Genomic DNA, 16,122 nt, shown 5'->3' on the forward strand with positions numbered 1-16,122 from the left:
AAACTTGTAATTTTATCAAATATTAAAAGAATAAAATCAAGTTTTAGTCAATCATTTGTTTTACAAGCCCTACTTTCCATAAAAATATGTTGAGTAGAATTAATTTTACTCATGGCCTTTAATTCCCAATCAGCTGAATCCTCAATCAGCTTTTTCCATATGTTCACTGTGATTTATATCAGGCTATATTTACCCTGCTCAATCTGCTTGTCTACTTTGAATCTGGGCAGCACACCAGCTTTCTTCCAGTCTTAAGGATCGTATTAAAAATGAAAATCTGTGAACCAGAAATCTCCCCCCGCGGCTTCTCTAGAACTCACAGATAGACCCACTGCACCTAGACCTGCTGACTAAAAATATTTATCTTCAACACATGTTATTGAATATCTATTAACGGTTACTATGACTAAAAAAGATCTCCATCCTAACACGATGCTACATACTTTTTCCTCCTATTCATCACATTATTTGCAATAGTAAATCAACAGCAAGAGAAGATGATTGTGAAGTAGCTCACAAAACAGTGCTAATCTTGTTTCTGTTCTTAAGACTTGGTCCTATAAAAATAAACCAAATATTTGTCTGCTTGTCTCCTCCATGGCAATGGCAAACACATCTGCCACGAGAATAAGAAGCTCTTTCACACAAATATCAGTCCTGACTGTGCATCTGCACAGCCCCAGCACAGTGAGATCCAATTGCTTCTAGAGTAACTCCGGTATCAACTATGGAACTAGCAGTAAAACAGCTTCATTATCCACCCATTTCACATGGCTATGGAACTGCATGTGTACCAGATCACCGGACACCCACCCAGCTGATGCAGTCTTGCACAAGGTTGGCTCCTCTGGTCCATCCAGGACTGAGCTGGGTCCTACTCGGGCATGAATGCTCAGGGCCTGCCTGAGCACAGTCAATACCAGATCAATCCTTTAAGAGTGTTTTATTAGAGCAGGTGGGGGTATAAATGAAGATACGTCTGTTTGGGTATTCTGCAAGACATCCTCCCTCCAGCAGCCACTCGCCTATGGAATGGGAGACAGAAGGAGACCCCTGGGTTCCAGGTTAGCTTTGATCTTTTTTGCATTGATAAGGCATAGGCAATTTAGATCGTGTCTTGTTTACTTGTTTCTGGCTTTTTGTGGGTTTTTTTTTTGTTGCCTTGCAGACACCAATGTGGTGGACAGCAAATGGCGTTTATTGATGGGTAGCACAGTATTATATAGCTTAGGTTTACAGCGTCACTTCCGTCTGCTTACACCTATGGGCTAAACGCTACTGGTTATCAGGAGAGGAGGGGGGGGCCTACCTTTCCGTACAGCACGACATCTTCCGACCGCCAGGCCCTAACTATCCACATTTTTTTATTTTTTTTTTCTCTCTAAATATTTTTCCCTTTTTCTTTTGGAAGTCTTTAGTGTTGTTCTTCCCTGAACACTATAAAATTTTGTAGCTGCTAACTGCTGCTCATTGGTAAATCACTATAAGCACTGGAATACAGCTAAAAAAGCAAGGATATAGGTCTTAAAAATTCCACTCAGCAAAGTCTTATTTCAGCTGCCTGCTCTAGAAGTACATGTGCCACATGCTAAGAGCACCGAAAAATGCAAGGCAAAAAAAATAACTAAGCACTGAGTTCAGATGTCTAATTAACAGCTGCAGGTAAGCCTGTAAACTCAGTTACGAGCCAGAGACTTGAATCTTCTCTTGAGAGCAGCCACTTGGAGTTGATTTTTAAGACTGGAGAAGGGCTGATCTGTCTTTTCGCAGTCATCTTACATATTCCCTGAGGACCTGTTACTGGATTTGGCCCTTCTGAGGATTTAAACAGAGGAGCACTTACTTTCTAGATCCTGCTCAGATTACATTATAAGCTGCTTTGGCTGGGGCGATTACATACATGGCAGAGCGAAGCTGTGGATCACCCTCAAACAGGGAGGTAAGCCGAGTAAGCCTGGCCAGTTTAGGTGCCTCCAGAGTCAAATCGGGAGCTGAACAGCATTTTTGGATTGCACATTTAAACTCAGCCTTCCCAGTCTTGCTTGGGTTCTTTCTGGTGTCCTAAATTCTTGATTGGATCTAGTCTTTTTCACCATTTTTACCTCCTCACTTACAACAGAAGATGGAATGGAGCATAAAATTAATTGTTTAGTGCCATTTACTTCAGTAGTCCTTTAGAGTCATTACGGGCCGAGCAAACATGGTTCACCTGTTGTGCATGTACGCGTACTTTCCTGTCTTTCAAAGCCTTGGTTGAAGTGATTGAACTCAGTGCAACTTTGCAAATCTGCTGAAGACTCTGGGTTTACGCAGGAGGGAGAAAAAACAAAACTAGCACAGGTTTAGAGAGATATAGTTTGGCTTGAAGCACATCACTAAACATGGTGATCAAGGAGAGTAAAGAATTCAGCTCGGTTATTGAATTTCTCAGTCACTTAGAGATCATTCAGTGTGAGAGAAACTGCATTAAGAAAACACATTTTTACAGCACCTGGATGTTAAAAACAGATACCCACATGATGGTATCATTAGGATAACTCTTCAGGTTATGCTTTGACATTTTTAGAAGCATGCAAATGTTCTAGTCGCTCATTAAGTCCACTTTCAGATGATCTAATTCAGACTGAATTTCAACATGACAAAGGTTTTCAAGTAGCCCGTCTCTTTCCACCTGAAAGGTTTTGCAATAGAGCAAAAAAGTGCTTATGAGAAAATACCTATAATTGTCAGACTGCTATTACAGCCATACCATACTGTGCAAACAGAACCAGAAGGAAAACCGCAGAGTGGGCAGAAGTAAAATGCACAATCATCCTGAGTGAAGACTCCCAGTTCAATAACTACAGTTACTTCCTTGTAAATTTGCAAAAGGGATGCTCACCTGAAATGCTCCCTGAAATGTTAATTTCTTTACCCAGGAGACAGGATGAAAGGGATATTTTTTTCCTTTTTTTTTTCTTTTTGTTGTTTTAAACCCACCAGAATTCAAAGCAGGGGCTTCAGAGAGCTTGCTTAGGAGAAGGTAATGCGTTCTGTATTGTTCTGATTAATTACTTTTTTACATCCCTACAGCCAACCCCAAAAGCACTATCTGTCCAGAAGCATTCCTGCAATCCTGGAGATATTCTTGTGAAAAGCATACTGTGCAAAGCATACTGTGCAGAAGAGCAGAATCTGATTCAAAGACAGTGAAACTCCTCCCTTTGGGAAGTAGAGCAGAAACCACTAATATTAGCATGAAATGCCAGAATAGTTATGCTAGGGAGGAGGTCACTCAGAAGAGGGACAGTGCCAGAAACCGAGGACTAAGGCATTCTGTCAGATATAAAACCCTAACAAGTACACGAACAAAGGAGGGTAAACAGTGCTGAGGGAACAAACTGTACAAACTCCAGCTAGCTGCCTTGGGTAGATTTTTTTGGAGATGGGGGTTGGGGACTGGCCACCTATGTATAACATCTATTTAGAAGGAAAAATTTACCATGTTTGCTGGTGTAATTCTAATTAATTCTGAGAAGGAAAGAAACTGTGCCCATATTTAAAGGCATTAAGGTTGGAATTACATGTTAAAATTTTATATGCATAAAGTCAGATGTAGGGAAATTGAAAATATTCAACATAATATTAACACAAAAACAGAAAATTAATTTTCCAGCAGTGTTGAAAGCCACAATCTGGAAGATGACGGGGGAAAAAACAGACCCTGTAACAGCTTAGTGGTTTGCACACGAATATTTGCTACAGCTCTGCCTCCCTCTACAGTGAACTCACAGTGATGGATTATTTCAGCACAGATTTCACATTTAAACTAGGGCTACAAGAGCATTACAGATATTTTACAGGAAGAAACAAGGCAAAGGTGAAAAAACAATGTTGCAGTAATTAGGGAATATTTAAAAGCACTAAGGCCTGAAGGCTTCAGACATGCTGAGGATCCACTGCAAATCCATTGCAAGGCAAACTCCATAAAATCTGAAGTACACAACGAGATTTCAGCACAGACCACTGCACCTCTGTCACCACCCCGACATCTCACTCTTAAGTACAAATCATGGGTATCCTCCTCCTTATACAGCTTTCACTTTAATCAATTCTATTGCCAGCTGGACATAAAAGTGAGCGGTTTTAGTTCAGAGCAAGAAAAGTGCCTTGGATGAAACCACTGGAAGCAAAGATAACGTTTTGGATGAAACAGCATTTTACCTGTTAGTACTTCCCCCTGGAGTCTACTGTTACCCACAACTACCATTTCTTGCTATATTATCCTCTTATTTTAAACAAACTATGTGATTATAGCCAGTTTTACTGCCATTGACTGTTAACTTCACCTGTCTAAATACACAAATGGATAGACCCAATGTTATGCTATGGTAGTGGGACAACTTCAACTAACAGATACACCGTACTAAAGTTCATATTTTTAGGATTAATCCCTCATTCTTCTGGTGTTACTCAACCAAATCTGCCACCTGCTTCATCTGAACTTCGCTTGATTAAAACTCTTAAGATTTGTTCTATAATCTGTATTGCAGCTGATTCTGTTAAATCTCTGCTCCCCAGCCATTTCCTGCTATCTGCATTACCAAAGACCAAATAAAAAAGTAATTCAAAAATATAAATGAAGGGCTTATTTTTACACTCTTCACATTTATGTAAATGTGGAAAATTTCTCTGCTATTATGATATTAAAGGATTAATATGGATTTTTAATTGAATGTATTTTTATGTTACTGTGTCAAAAATAAAACCCTGCAGCTTAATTCTCACAATCAATCTTGCACTTCTAATAGAGTTTTAAAACACCATTATCAAAGTGAAACCTTCTAAATGAGATGTGCTAACCTACATTCCCATGCTGTTGCCCTTTCATTTGAAATACATTTTACATGTTAAGAATATTTTCAATTTTCCATTTAAAAGAATCACAGAAGGCACTTAACACGACTAAAATAACATAATTTTAGGTGCAGTTTAAGCAAGCAGCAATAGCATAAAGCCAATAACTAGAGCCTGAGTGAGATTTTTTATAAAAATCATTAATTCAAACCTTTAGGGTAAAAAAAGCTCATTTATTCATCAACAAGTTAATCCACTTTGTTCCCTTACTGGGAAATAGCTTCTCCTGAATTTTTTTGTATGTGTACACTATTCATTAATGAAACAAAAAACCTTACCCAGGACTTCATATCTGTTATGTAAGTAAACATTACACTTTGATGTAAAAATTTACATTGTTCGCAGATTCATTTGAATTTCACATTCACATTACCACCGAGGAGATAAAAGAAATTTCTTTCATACTGCCATGTTTACTACTGTTTTCTTTGGCTTGTTACAACTAATTTATCCTTTAAATCAAGATCTCAAATGCAAATAACACACACTGAAAAAATAGTAATTTTTTTTGCTGTTTAAATTAAGCTCAGTGCAGTTCTGCACATTTTCACCAATGGATGAGGAAAACCTTTTTTCCATACAATGTAATCTTTAAAATAGTCTGCTTTCTGATTATATGAATACTATTCTATGCACATATGATATCCTCCCACAAAATTAATACAACATACTGAATTATCTTCAAGGTAAAGGAAAAAATAGCATTGCAAGAGGAAAATGCATTACAAAATCCCAAAGTAACTACAAAAAACTTTCTGAAATTCTGCTGATAGTACTGCAAAAGCACTTTACTACATAACTTGTAATCCAGACTGTATGGTGGTACTAGCACACTGATAAGCATATTATTTTATTCACACTACAGAATGACTACGTTTAATCACTCAAAAATAAAAATAGATTATTAATGTAGATACATATATAATATTTGTATCACACAATATGGCATCTAAAGAAATGTCTGCTTTTTATGACAGTACATCTAGGCACAGAAACAAGGTAGCATGATCACCCCACAACTAAATTCTTATTCTCATGAAAAGACACTGGTTTATAATTATGCATCTATTTCATTTCCAAGCTACCTTTTTTTTCCTTAAGCCAGGTTATTTGCTAAATTTCCAGACATGCACAAAAAATGAAAAACAAATTTCTCTCCAATAATATATGTACACTCAACAGTAATTTCTCATGGCACAATAATTAGAAATTATTTCAGTAAATTCTGCCAGTTCTAATTTTGGCATAGTTGTAACATCTAATCTGTATTTTTCATGCAAATGCAGTATAAAATAAGAACATTTCAGAAGGAAAAACTTCCAAGAAACTGTAAAAAGGAAGGCAGGACTTTTAAAAAGTGAAAATAAATAATATTCCTAATTAGCTTTGGTTACTTCAAACCCTTGGCTATGCTTTATAGTTTTTATAAATTATCTTACTCTTTGAGGCAATTTTCAGTCAATCCAGTCATAGTTAGAATAATAGTGTATCAAGGCAGTTTGTCAGTCAGACCCCTTTCCTTTGCACATCTTGCAATATTGATCCTTCAAAGAAATACAAAGGACTGCTCACTCGACTCTCAAGCAACACCTGCAGGTGATACAACCATATTAGCATAACACTGTTCCAGATTTCAACACATAAAGAATGCAAAATTGTTATAAATCAACATTAAAGGCCAAAATGATTTTCTCAGCCATGCTAATTTGAATCGAGAGAGATGCTGTTGTCCAAGGATTTATAATTTTACATTAAATTGCCTTACTTCTTATACACCAGAGAAACCATAATATAACTAAGACAAGAAAGTACTCTTTCATCTTTAATATAAAATTAAATTTTGCTGGGTTTTCAATTTATCCAGAGACTTAGTACCCCTTAAAACTGCGTTTTGTTGTATTCATTTTAATCAAATGTTATTTTAATTGGGTCTGTAAGGACGTGTAGAAACTACTGCACCATTGGGAAGACACTAATTTTTGATCTCCTGTTCTTACATCTCTGAAACCAGCCTGGTTTTTAGTCTCACCTTTAACTTCCCTTCAGGCATTATTCCCTTGGGTTCCACAGCTTCAATTCCCAATTCAGAGCTGCTCAGAAGAACAATGCATCTCAAAGCAGTACTTCTGGAAAGCAAGACTTGTGGAAATGCGAATGTCCTACCAAATTTTCCATATGGTCTATGGGAAGAAATCGAAGCCTAAAGTAGGGCTCCTGGGAAACGCTTCACCAGGCACATGGACGGAGCAACAGCAGAAGGCAACTCTACCCAGCATGTAGTTTCATGATATTTATGAGGGTTGCCACTGTGTGCATTCACTACAAAATTAAGAGTGCCTCCTTACAAGAAGGAGCAAGAAATCAAGGCAGGACCTTAAACAACCAGTTGTGAATGTACTACATCTCTCCCTCTTCCACCTTGATCTCTCCTAAACATTCTTCCTTCTCGCAGACAGACAGATGCTGCACTTTCTTTCTTCCTAAAAGCTGCAAGCTAGCCGCACACCACCAGACTGGTGGCAGAGCTGTTCTCCATACTGCTGAGAGCGCAGCTATCTGGGAAGAAGGAGGGTGACAGGAAATAAAGTCCACTAAGGAAAAAATAAACCAATCAGACTGAATAAGAACAATCTACCTCATACTGAGGTAGAGGCTTCGAGATATGGCTTTTCTTACTATCAACAATAAATGACTAAATTAACAACAAAATACCCTCTCACAGAGGGCCGTGATAATAGCTGAGATTGGCTGATAATACCAGACAGCAAAATTAGGGCAGCCCTCTCAGCCCTGATTCCTTCCTTCCCTAGCAGGAACCTGACTCAAGCTTTTTCACTGCAAAGATCTGGTAGGTAGTTCACCACTTTCTAGCCCAAACTACTGGTTAAATTCATAACTATACTCTGCAATTAAGTTAGGTTCAATTTGTCCAGGCAACATTTAAACTGAAACTAATAGCTTCACTGCCCGGCAGAGCAAAATTTAAAGTAGCAAATCAACATTTAACGATACATGAAATGTTTTTTATATCAAGAGAGATATTAAAAGTCTCAAGGATGGGATTTCTTGGTTTTTTTAGATTTTGTGGAGTTTTTTGTGGGCTTTTGTCACTCAAGATCCTGAAGCAAACTTTCCACACTGTATTTGAGACTGAATTGGATCAAGTTCCTGAAGGAGGTTACGTCATGATGGTTGCCTGTGCAACAGTCACCAGACAACAATGACCAAGGAAACCCTTGCAAGCTTCCTCTTCCAGAAGGAAAAGCATGAAACAGGCGTCAACATACTTAGGACTTGTCAGTAGGGCACAGGAATACTTTTCTTACAACCCTGATCAACAGAAAAGGGAAAAAGTCTGTGTTTCCTTTAAGACTCACATCTTAAGGTGGTCTGTTTTTTTTCACATTTGAACCAAGAGTGGAACACAAAGGCAATCAACCTGTTTGCACCCCGTATAATTAATTTTAAAATGTTACAGGTATTCACGGTGCATCAGAGCGATCTCAGAATTCACACTCATGCCTCATTTCTAACTTCAGAATTCATTCTGTAACAGGAGCTTGTTCCTGTAAAAAGGAGTCACCTGGAAGCATCCTCCACGAAACCATAGAGGAGGTAAAGATGAAGTAACACCTTTTCTCACTCTTCTTTAATCTTGATAGTGGGTTCCCAGCATTAGGCTGGGTCCAACAAATTACGTGCATTTTGACATATCATGCTTGCTGCTGGGTAGTTACCAGGTAAGATAATAACTTTTTTGCTTAATTAAACCACATTCTTTTCTTCCACAACGGCTGACAATCTTAGCTATTTTTAACATCGCAAGATGTACTCACATCAGTATGTGCTGGGAAAAGTGTGATATACCTTTTCTTTAATATCAAAAACCAGAATTTCCAGACACAAAGCCAACATTTGGCAAGACTGTAATGCTCCGAACTTCACATATGTTTTCTCACATGTTTAATAAGAGAAAATTTACCGAAGTCACCACACTGGTTTAGCAGAGATATTGAATGTCATGGGGAAAACAGGAAGAGGAAGGAAAGACTCCATGATTTCAAAAGGACAGAAGGATACTTAAAATATTGTTTTAAACAAAATGGACCACTTGTAATGTATTTGGGTCAAGGCACCTGCACCAAACAAAGCACCCAAAGAAATCTGAGTTGAGAAAATGAATACAATTAAACCTGAACTAACTTGGCTGCTCAGTAAAAATGAAGTTAGCCATACAACTGCCTTTGCTACTATAAAAGCATTAAGGGCCAGGTTAGAAAAGCAGTTTCCTCTTTTTTGCCAGCAATCGCTGTAGTCTCTTGATCATCAAAGTACTTTATTAGAAGGTACATTTCAGTACTTAATCTTCCATATATCCTAAGCAACTGCAGGTATTGAAAAGGAGATTCATGGAGACGAGAACAATTATTTTTCTTCTTTGGTCTGCTGGGTAGAGTCACAGAATTATGCAGCTAACTAATTTACACAAATTAAAATAAAGCCTGGCCAAGGCAGGGGGGTGGGGGGTGGAATTAAGGCTATCCATTCACTGGCCATACTCCCTTTTTTTCAAGAGTGGCCCTTACAGTTCTCTCTAACACTGCCTTTCACTTGAGTGATAACGCTGGTACTTTATTTAGGGATGGATTTTCACTCTTGCTCTGATCTAATGACAAGTAGCTATCAAGAAGATACAGAAAGGTCCTGAGCTCTTCTTCTGTTCCTCACTGCAAGTTTCTGCTCTATCTCCTTGCATTTAAGAATTGTAGTATCCCCAATTAGTTCATTGACTCAAGGGAAAACAAGCCTATGCAAGAAAAGATTAGGTTCCGACATGACAGAGATTTCCCAAAAGGAACTACCTCTTTTGGATGACAGCCTGAAATTAAGCAAAAAGTGAAGCATCATGTGAAACTACACCCCCAGCCTAAGTCTTCATGTATCTGAGCTGGGTCAATGCCGTACTGAAGTATTCCCATCATTCTAAGTTGATTCATTTCCTCCCTGCTGAAGCACTGGTGAGGAATACTCTGCAAAGCCAACGAAAATTATTTCAGACCAGAGTCAAACATCTGAAAACATGTACTTGTGCACAGCTGGTTTTCTTCTAAAAATAATTTAAAAAAAAAATCAAAGAAGGATCCTAGTATCTATTACTTCATTTGACTCAATGAATCGGAAGTCAACAACATCCATCATCATTTTTCAAATCTCTGTGAAATCCATAAAGGTTAAAATACACATTATTCAAAGACAGCCTCCCAAACAGGCTTTCTCTTCATCTATGCTGCTATGAGAAAAAAATTTAACTTCTCAGAATTGCACTTACTGCATTTCCCCAGGAATTCTGTCCTGCTGCTGACACGGTCTTCAAGTTTCATTTATATTTAGTTATTTCATTCAGATTGCTCACTTACTCAGTATGACCATTCTTGCATGGCCTTCAGCTAGGACCCAGTTTCTTCACGTCCCCGTGATTCACACCCGTACTTTCGTTTTAAACTACTTTTCACTTTAGCATCCCATTTGCTGACTTTAACAGAATCTTATACCTTTCAATCATTTAATGCTTATAGTTACGGAAAAACAAGAGATGCATTTTATTTTGAGATAACTTGTTGGAATCCTTGTCTCATGTTCTGCAACTTTAAAATACACACAGAGCACAAAGAGTCTTTAACATTTTTTCATATGTTCAGGACAAGGTGTTGGATGAAACATGACACAGGGATAGACTGTAAGCAGCAGGCTACCAACAGATTAACTCAACAATGGGAAGGGATGCTAAACTTCTCCCTACGTATTAGACATTTAATTAGGTCCAGAATAGGCTTTGATGGCTTCAGATCATGTAAGTAACAATTCAGAATTTATCTACTTCATCTTAATCCTCATCTCGTCTTTGAATTCCTCTTGCCTTCTTTCATGAACAGCAATGGAGATGTGGCCTTAACATCCAAAGGCTTTGGGACTGTTCCCCCCTTTGCTTCATAAAGGGAAGCTCTTTGGACAGTTCTCATTTCCTCCTAGATTGTAACATTTTCAGGTTTAAGTACATTCAACTATAGGATGCAATAAGCAAACAATCCTGTAGTCCTACTACCACTAAAAATCCTGCACTAAAATTTCTACCTCAGAGAAAAATGATTCAAGGCATAACGGTCTGGCTAACAAGATCACTAACTGGAACTGAGTTCTACTTTATTTACATCTCTTCACACGCATAGAACTGCCACTAACCTCAGTGGAACTACTCCTGATGCACATGGGGAAGAAGAGAACAGAACTGGGTCTCTTGCCCTCATACGCTTTCTTGTGACATGTCTATCACAATAGCACAGCAGCCTGTAAAGCCCATAGAGCCTCTTCTTTCACGACTCAAGACACATTTCACAAGATGACAGATGCAGTCATAAATTTCACTGCACATTTCCATTAAAAAAACTGGCATTGGCATTTCATTCTTACTATCTTTACAATTCAAAACATGTCCTTGTATTTCTTCCTAATGAGTTGCAGCATTGTTCCTAGTGTAGTGTTAGATATGTGAATTTTTAATTCCGAAGTACTATATTCTGCAAACTCTGTAAGCCATGTAAAAAGGCATATCAAACATTTATTGAATTTCCCTGACTGAGTTTTATATCCACCAACCTTTTACACTAATTTATTCAAATAAATTTATTTAGTTTATTGGGAATAAAATAGTTCAAAAAAAGTGTAGGCAACTACCATACATCAACATACGGAGTCTCCTGCAAAATAGTTCTCATATAATACCATCCTTCACATATATTTACCAGGATGCATTTTATAGTGTAAATTCTATATTTGAAGGGTTTTATTTCTGAACATTGTAAAACTATTTGTATATGTAAGTTATATAATTAGCAACAGATGTGTGTGCAGCTATATACATACACATACAAACAATGTGTAGTCTGCCCTGTGACAAATTATAACCATACTTCTCAACTTTATTGGAACCTGTTGCTTTGGTGAGTACTCTCCTCTAAACAAGCACCCTGACCGCGCAGTTCCTGTCCTCACTTGCATCTCAAATACACGTCTGGCACAACAGAGCTTTTCCATTTGCACACCAGTTTGCAAATGATACAGAAATCATTAAATTATCTAAAAGTCAAAGCGGCTATTAAAAAGGAAACTGAAAAGTCATACTTAAGGTATTTGTGGAAAAGGAGTGCAGAAGACGACAGGTATTTGACAGAATATTGGTTAGGTTAATATAACACTTTGGAATGTGACACAGAGGGAGAATTAACCCAAGATTCTCCATCAAAACTCACCAAGCTGTATCAGAATTTTAGATCTATTTTCGCAAATGATCAGTTAAATTGTGTGCCATGTTAAAGAAAAGCTCATACGGGAATAAAAATTTGTGAGAGGTTCTGGCTACTAATTTCATTTCAACTGCTGGCATACTTTCAGGAAGGGAGAAAAAAGAAAAAAAGAAATTCTCCAAGCACTGTCAATACAGCAAAACAAGAGAAATGTCATTTTTGACATGAATGTTGGTCAAGAGGCATCTCAGTGTGTACGTTATTCCAAAAAGGAGATTTTTAAAATGCATTTCATTCATCTGTGAGAGTCTAATGTGACATTCTTTCAAAAATAAATCAGGTGCTGTTTTTGTGCTTAGAGCTTCATAGCCTTTTCAGGCAGCACCCTGACTGAGCAGCTCCCTGCCTCTACTCTGCCCAGGCCACACACCGACACTTTTTAGGCTGTGTTGAAGCTTCTCTCTCCCTTTCAGCATGCTTTGTCTTCAACGGATTTCATTCTTACCTGTTCTCTATGCTTTTCTGAGTGGAAAGATGTTTTCAAGTGGAAAGACATTTAGCTCTGTTAGCTTTGTCACTACAAACGGCAGTCGCTAAGTCTATCAGCATCAAGAAGTTTTATCTGATGGCAATAAATAACCATTTATTTTGTACTCTGAAGGTAGTCAGGTACTTTAAACACGAAAGAAGTACCAACTGTGTTTACTAACAATCGCAGAAGGATGTCGATAGGCACAAGAACCTCTGCAGGAAGTTTTCTACTAAACTAGTTGTAGTTTCAAAGATGCTCTACTAAAAAATTCATAATTAATTTACACACGATCTTATTGAATACAGAATGCAATGAAAAACACATTAACCTTTCTTGATGAAAGAAAGTATACTTTTCCAACAGAAGTGAATGCAATGCTGTGGTAGTGAGAGTAGGTAGTGCCTTTCCTTTTGCCACTTAGACTGAGATCAAGTGCTGCAGTAGGCAGAAACAAAAGGCACTTTTCTGCTGTTCCCAGAGAGCCTGTCCATCCTCCTTCCAGGTTGTCATGACTTCTTTAAAGGGATTACAAAACAAGGCAGGGATAAAAGCATTTTGTGAATAAGCCACAGATTCAATTATTATTGTATTTTACCAGGCACAATATTTAATTTCTTCTGTCATTTTTCCACTAGATTAGGTCAGTAATTTACTTACAAAACTCTAGTATAGATTTTAACATGAGAAGGATACATCCTCTTTCAAAACAACTTTTTCCTCTTTAATTCATGGCTGCTTTGGTGGCATTTCAAAAACTAATGAATATACTGACAGATGACTGGATGACAGGTTTCAAAGAAATGTTTTTGCTTTCTGTGGCTAAACATTTGACAGTTTTCTTGCAGAAATGTGTTTCCTGAATAACACTTTATAGAAATTCAACAAAAATGATTTATACTCCAAAGTGGTAAAAGCCAAAACCACATGAACTGCAACTATTTTAGAAACTAAGTGGCCATCAACATTTGTATATCCAGTCTTTGTTATTTAGTTCCAGCACTGTACGCTGTCATTATCTGTTCTATCAGCAGTATTAAAAGGCTTTACAAACTGCTGATACTCAGTGATTTACTCTTTAGTGAAGCCAGAGAGCTTTACAACATTACCAGACCACGTCACACATCAAAAGACACTTAGCTACTGCAAAAGAGGGCTTCTGATACCAGACAGATGACATTACTGAGCCATTACAGTACTCACATCCGCTAATTTTTAGAAGACCCATGAGAGTTCATGAATCCCAAAACAAAACCAAAAGTCTCTGTGGAATAAAATGAGATTAAGTATTTTTCAGCATGCATTATTTAACAATGTTTCTGCTTTGGGTCCTACAAATCCTATATAGACAAGTTATTTAATAAAAGCCTGAAAATGTTGATGCTCCATAGACGCTTTTCCAAATGTAATAGTTTTTTGTTATTTCACAAAGGACTTACATGGGTTGCAAAAAAAGGCATAACTGGAGCATCTTCATATTTCACAAACTTCAGGTTTCACCTTCCGCAAATACGGTATGCAATCCCTGGCGTTTAATTGGAAGTCTGAAATCACCTGCTACATTTTACTATTCTAATACTGATCCCAACTGAATGCAAAGTGATACTGTAAGCATTTTTTCCCTCTGATGATAGTGCCCACGCAGCCCAATCTAATATTTTACTGATCACGTTACAGAGTCAGTGAGATTTTAGCTCAGCTCTATTCAAAACAGAAGTTATTCTTCCTGTCTCTGCCTAATAAGTTTAGGGCTAAAATTTTCCATTCTCTAAACTTAGACTTATACATGCTAGACCAGGTTCCACAGATCCACCTGACAAAACCAGAGCCACTATCCTTAACTCTTCATCAACTTACTCTGGTTTCTGGTCCACCACTACAGGTCTGCGCCCAATTCAATTTCATCGCTAGCATACTACAGGTTCTGCAAGGTTATGGACAAATGTTGTCTTCCAGATGGCTCAATTAACAAAGGAATTACAAGATTTAAACAGGTAAAATATCAAATGAGTGATTTAGCTGGAAGGCAATACCCATCGGCAGGAAGAACGGCAGGCAGGCTGATAAGCAGTAAGATATTTTGCTGGCTCAGCTGTTTGAAGAACACCCGTCTGTCTACACACTAAATTGAGAAGCCACGATGTTAGAAAGCAACAGTTACATCAACACAGGATGATGTGCTCCTTCAGCCATCTCCTGTTGTGAATGAATGGTGAATAATTATGGTATCTTAAAAATCAATGGCTTCACAACTGCTGTTTCATGATAATATCCAAACAAGGGCCAGGTGTATTTGCTGTATGAAATGTCACACATCAAATGCCACAGAAAGCTTTTCATATCCTGTCATGGCCACTCTCCTTTCAAATAAATTTAGCTGACAAAAGCACAGACATCTTTGTGTGAATCTTCCTACCTATGTAGACTAGTACAGATGAAAAGAGCTTGACAAAACTCAACTAGGAAAGTAAATTGAATCATCTGAACCTTACCCCACCCATTATATTTCATTGCACTACAAATACAATCTCATCACAGGCAGACAATGATAATGAATTATATCCTCACATAGTAAGGTCAATAGGAATTCTGCTGCTGAGTTCAGTTAGACAGGATTGCAACCAAACACATTCCTCAAATCAAATAAGGTTATTATTTGGTTGAGTACAAGTACCAAAGGAGCTACACACCCTGCTACAAAGTGGGTGCCTCCTGGAAACAAAATGGAGGTTATGCTGAACCAATGTGATTTAAACTCAGGACAGGAGCACAGGGCAAGTAATCTGCTTTCCTGAGGAATGTGAGAAGAGACAAGGGTCCAACAGAGTGCCTGAGAGCACAGGTGCCATGCAGATCACATCTTACAAACTTCATGGGGAAACTATTGTCAGACACACAATGCATCACAGGCAGTTACTGTACTAAACAGACAAGTAAGGTCACTGCGTGAATAACAGAGATAAACGCTGACATCTGTCAAGATACAAAAGCACATATCAGACATTGCCCTTGCAGTCTGGTTGTGTCCTAAGCTTGTGTTCTGTGTAACTTTTCTCTCATACGCTCACTCCTCTACCACATGTCTTCTTCTTGAAGATTTTCTGCAGCCCTGAATGCAAGATCCACAGCCTACAGCACAGACGTCCACTGAACAACAGGTTTAGAAGAAGACTTGAAGCTTTGTAAGAAGCGGAGATGTTGTGCTGCAGCTGCAAGAAGAATCATGGGTGCAGAAACATTTGTTGTCACAGTCTGCAACTCAGTGTTTGTAGCCGTTGTTTATTCGTATTTTTCCAGCGAAGAAAATCTTGTTTTTGACTGGTCAGGTAATTCCTCGCTGGATGCTATGCAGCTATGGGATATTCAATAGCTCGACAATGAACAACCTACAAATAT

At 38.0% G+C, this 16,122-nt stretch overlaps 1 protein-coding gene across 21 annotated transcripts in view; it reads right to left on the reverse strand.

Annotated features, from left to right (window-relative positions):
- The window catches only part of NRCAM (neuronal cell adhesion molecule), a 171,915-nt gene that overhangs the window by 85,060 nt on the left and 70,733 nt on the right, over positions 1–16,122 (reverse strand). The window contains exon 1 of one of the 21 annotated variants that reach the window (XM_075429491.1): positions 6,336–6,463. The exons of the other annotated variants lie outside the window; for them this stretch is intronic. The gene's annotated coding sequence lies outside the window, so the exon portion shown is untranslated. Of the gene's footprint in view, positions 1–6,335; positions 6,464–16,122 lie in introns of those variants that run through there. 21 annotated transcript variants of the gene reach the window in all.

The sequence above is a fragment of the Opisthocomus hoazin genome, chromosome 8, assembly GCF_030867145.1.
Source record: "Opisthocomus hoazin isolate bOpiHoa1 chromosome 8, bOpiHoa1.hap1, whole genome shotgun sequence".
NCBI classification, from domain to species: Eukaryota; Metazoa; Chordata; class Aves; order Opisthocomiformes; family Opisthocomidae; genus Opisthocomus; species Opisthocomus hoazin.